This window comes from Pan troglodytes, chromosome 5, assembly GCF_028858775.2.
Source record: "Pan troglodytes isolate AG18354 chromosome 5, NHGRI_mPanTro3-v2.0_pri, whole genome shotgun sequence".
Classification (NCBI taxonomy): Eukaryota; Metazoa; Chordata; class Mammalia; order Primates; family Hominidae; genus Pan; species Pan troglodytes.
This window is the reverse complement of record NC_072403.2, coordinates 53,597,323-53,602,723: the sequence shown is the minus strand read 5'-3', so window position 1 is coordinate 53,602,723 and position 5,401 is coordinate 53,597,323.

The following is a 5,401-nucleotide window of genomic DNA, read 5'->3' as shown; positions in this document are numbered from 1 at the left end:
AGCTGCTCTGATGCTTTTTGCAAATAGCTAACTTCAACAAATATTTAGATTGGAATTGCCTGAAATAAAATCCAGCCTATTATTGGCATATTATTTTGAAAATGGAAATAAAAGACCCCACAGTGGAGCTAAGAATAAAAAGCTTGTTTGTGCAGACTTGTAATGATAATAATGCATTGTATCCAACTTTTGTTCCAATAAATAAATACGTATTCTCATGAAGCATTTCATTCATCTAAAAATATCTCTAGGCATGTATATTAGCTTGCTACGTTAGCCATAACAAAGTGCCACAGGCTGGATAGCTTAAAACATAAATTTGTTGACTGGGTGTGGGGGCTCATGCCTGTAATCCCAGCACTTTGGGAGGCCAAGGCAGATCATCAGAGGTCAGGAGTTTAAGGCCAGCTTGGCCAACATGGTGAAACCCTGTCTCTACTAAAAATACAAAAATTAGCCAGGTGTGGTGGCAGGTGCCTATAATCTCAGCTACTTGGGAGGCTGAGGAAGAAGAATTGCCTGAACCCAGGAGGCAGAGGTTGCAGTGAGCCAAGATTGCGCCATTGCACTCCAGCCTGGGTAACAAGAGCGAAACTCTGTCTCAAAAAAAAATAAATAAATAAATAAATAAATGTATTCTCTCATAATTCTAGAGGCTAGAAGTCCAAGATCAAGGTGTTGGCAGGGTTGACATCTTCTAAGTTCTCACTCCGCGGCTTGCAGATGGCTGTTTTCTCCCTGTGTCTTCACATGGTCTTCCCCCTGTGCTTTTCTGTCTCCTAATCTCCTCTTCTAATAAGGACATCAATTACATTGGATAAGAGCACACCCTAACAGCTTCACTTTAATTTAATTCCCTCTGTAAAAGCCCCATCTGCAAATGTAGGCACATTCCAAAGTGGTGGGAATAAGAACTTCAACATACAGATTTTGAAAGAGACATAATTCATCCCATAACAACATATGGGAAGGGTTCATACTGTAAATACCATTTTATAGATAGAGAAACCAAGATGGAGATGTTGAAAGTCTTGAGGCATAGGTCATGTTACCTATCCCAAAGGCTTATCTTCTTAATTTTAATACAACTGTAGGGACATCACTCCAGCTAGAATTTTAGCATTCAGAGAGCAAGCTCTTACCACTAATCTCCCCCAGAACTTTCTTTGCGTTGAACAATTAAGTTACTAAAGTCATTCAAGAATGGAATTTGTCTTCTCCACAACTGGTTCCTCTGAAAATTAATATTATCCCATATAAGGCTCATTCTCTTGAACCAGGTTCAAGACCCAGCTATCTATCTATATACGTTTTTTTTTCCTGAAGCAGATCCTTGCTCTGAAACTCTTTCCCTTTTCCTATCCTGAACCAGTCCTAATCACTAGAAGGACATTTGGAGGTTTCTTCTAACTCTTGCTCTCAAGCCTAATAAAAGTCTTAATACATAAGTCCTTGATTCCACTTCTCTAGTACTACCACCATCCCCTCATCCCCAGAAAAACAGACAGATGGGGAAGGGGGACTAACATTTCTCAGGTATCTACCATGTGTTAGACATGAGGGCAGGTGCTTTCATAGATAGCTTCTTTACTCTAAACCATACCATAAGGTGTGTTTTATATTATCATTTTATAGATGAGCATTTAGACTAAATATTAGGCTCCAAGAGCCTAAATACCTTGCCCAAGTCACCCATTGGAAAGTGGAAAGGACAGAACTGAAATGACAGACACGCCTGACTCTCCAAAACCTAGCTTCTTTCCATTGGCCTACACCGCTTATGTATGACAGGCGTCACAGAACCAAGCCCCAATCCAGCCAACTCTCCCCAAAAGTCCCCAGGCCCAAAGGTGTAGATGTTCATCGTCTTTACTTCCTGACTTCCATACCCCATTTATGTGTCTGAAAAAAGTTCTATCCACTGTCTTAAAATACCCATATCATATAGAAGGGTGACACTCTTCTGTACATGCTTGATTGTTTCTTGTTTAATGAGCTTCAACATTCTTCATTTGTTTTATCAGCTAAAGTCTTTTCTTTGCCAGCTCATCACATCCTGCACTGAGGGCTGTTAAATCTTCACAGGCCGTCTCCCAGAGGTAGTTGTGGGAATTGGGCAGAATGAGAGCTCCTTTCTCCTGTTGCCTCTTTCAGGGGTGCCCCTCAGTGACTGTTTCCCCAAGGTCCTGTAACTCTGAAAACCAGTTCTCCACTCCCCAGGCAGATTGCTATCCCTCAAACAGCTGGATTGCAAAAACAAAGCTATGTAAAAGCTGCCCCTTCTGTTTGCGATACAAACTTTCAGCCAGATCTGCCAATGGAATGAATGAAATGGGTGAAGAGATGACAAAATACCACCTGGCCACAGTATGCACGTAAAAATGGATTTCTTTTTAAAGAATGATATCGTTTAGATGTTTTTCCCCTCCAAGTCACAGGTTGAAATGTGATCCCCAGTGTTGGAGGTGGGCCCTAATGGGAGGTGTTTGGGCCATAGGGATGGGTCCCTTACAAATAGTTTGGTGCCCTCCCCATAGCAATAAGTGAATTCTCACTCTATTAGTTCACATGAAAACTGATTGTTAAAAAACACCTGGTGCCTCCTTCGCTCTCATGTCCTCTCTCACTATGAGATACACCTGTTCCCCGTCCCTTATGCCAAGCTTCCTGAGGCCTCACCAGAAGCCCAGCAGTGCTGGCACCATGCTTGTAAATAGCCTGCAGAAGCGTGAGCCAAATAAACCTTTATTCTTTACAAATTACCCAGTCTCAGTAATTCCTTTATAGCAATGCAAAATGGAGTAATACGAAGGGCTATAATGGAACCACAACAATTGAGTCATTGACTTGTAACATTTACCAGGAGGGAGAAATCCATAGCAATAAAATTTGCCTTTAAATGAGTGGCTCAGGGCTGAGGTATTTCTGCCTAGGGTTCATGCCTGGATACTGGAATCACAGCAAGATAGGCATCCAAGAGCCTGGGCAGTGCCTTCCTAACAGATAGCCCCTTCACTCCACCCTGTCATCCTCTCCACATTTCTCTGAGTCTTTGGTTTCCTTAATAGGACTAACCATTGTTCTCCAAAACAGAAAGCTGTGCAGTAAGCAGTATTTATTATCTTTACTGTCACATACCAGATCCAGCCCCATCACCCCCACCAGGTATGCTAGGCCTTCCAGAATCTGACCCACTCTCCTTCTATGGCCAGCATGGCCTCCGCTTTGGTTAGGCTGCTCTCTGCATGGTCTCCCATGAGTACTTCCCTCTCTGAAGTGCTCATGCTCTCCTCCGGACCTAGAATAAGCATCTGTTCAAATCCTTTCCAGCCATTAGGCCCAGCTCAGGTTCCACTCGCTCTCAGACCACCATCCAATTCCTCAATTCTCTGATATATTCATTGCATCAAGTCTTTGTGTAATAATTCAATATTAGATAAAATTGTTTTATATCATCTTTTTCTGTGGATAGATATTTGGTCACAAGCAGAAGACTAAGAGAGACTTCATTTTCTCCACTCGTACCCCTCAATGTAGGCACATACAGTAAGAAACCAATAACTATTTATCTGAATTAAACCTATTGAGCAAGAAGTTTCTCTTTCTTTGTTCTTCCACTTAGAAAGGTTTTCTTTTCCCCCATTTTCAAAGACTAACTGAATCAGAATCTCTGGGGGTAAGGCTCAGGGTTTCATGGTTTTAGAAGCTTTCTAGGTGGTTTTTAATGCATTTCAGTGCTGGAACTCACTATTCTTTATGGTGGTTTACCACGAAATACAGTCAGTTCTGCTATAATGCTTGTTTTGAAAACAAGAATTTGTTCTAACTGGATGGATATATTAGGGAATAATTTGAACATAACATGAATTTCATGTTTGCTAATATGTGATACCATCTTCAAGAAACATTAGGTGAACCCAGAAAACTGTATGTACATGAATCAAGCAATGTAGGCATATACAAAACATGCACACACTCACCCACACACACACACAAACTTCAACCATCTACCAGCTCTCTCAATGCACTGCATGTGTTATAAGCTACACCAATTTACTTCTGGTGTTACAACTTTCTATCAATGTCAGATAACCTTCCTTCACAATAACTAACAACCTGCAACCTTTTTGACAGCTACTTCCAAAAGCAAATTTCAGATCTTTTTCAATGGAAAGTGTGTGTGTATATATATAGAGAGAGAGAGACAGAGAGAGAGAGTTATATTTATATGTTTCTTGACCATTTAGTATGAGTAAAACTGTGCTATAATTTTTATTCAGTTATCTTTTTTAATGTGTCTCTGACGAAGTTTTGCCACGTCTTATCTCTAATCCGTTTTCCCCATAAGCTCTGTGGTTTTTATTGCCTATTTTGCAGAGTGAGGTGATTTTTAGAAATGCATATGTGGCCTTATTGCAGAACTGACTGCACCCAGTACTATATTTCTCTTACTATGTGCTACAAAGATGGAAAGCTTTGGAAAATATGGAAAAGAAAGACTAAATGGTATTAGCATACGGAAATCATAAATTTGGCCTTGTTACAGTACCAAATAAATCTACTCAACCAAAGGCAATTATTTGGCTTAGAATTGCATAATGCTCAGGAATTTCTGGATTGAGAGAAATAAAAGTTGTTTTTATAGTGGCAAGAGTCAGGAAGGAAATGTGGATTAATAAATTAATGTTAAGGAAATTTCATACATCTAAAAGTTAAATTCACGTCTCTCCAATGAACATTTTATTTTCATTTTTATGAGAGGAGAAAAATTTGCAATTGACCTAGAATTTTCACCCTTTAAATAATTACTATTAGGTTGAAACCAAATCTTATCTTGTTTCTAAACCAATACTAAAGGTTTGGACAGGCCCCAGCAAAGAGATATTCACTGAGTTGTTTTGTTGTTTTATGAAAAAGCGTGACCACTAACTGGCTTTTATGACTTCCACAATTTGAACAAAGTGCATTTAGTTTGAAACCAAATCTTATCTTGTTTCTAAACCAATACTAAAGGTTTTGACAGGAGCCCTGCGAAGAGATATTCATTCAGTTGTTTTGTGGTTTGTTTTATGAAAAAACATGACCACTAATCGGCTTTTACGACTTCCACAATTTGAACAGAGTGCTCTACCCACGCAAATGTCCTTCTTCAGTCCTGAATGCCTCACTATAAAACCAAACTGGTGATAGAAATTTCACTGAGAGTCCCTGAAAGACACTAGAGCTCTTTGCTAAATATTTCCAGGTTCCCGCCCTGTGAACACATGGCAGGCTTGCATTCTCAGGCCTCCTGTAGGTACAGTCAATGCACTGAGGTGGATTGATAGCAGCACTGGTACCCAAGAATGTGTGGTACCAACGGAGAAGCCCATCTCAAATGAACTCACACATGCGCAAGTTG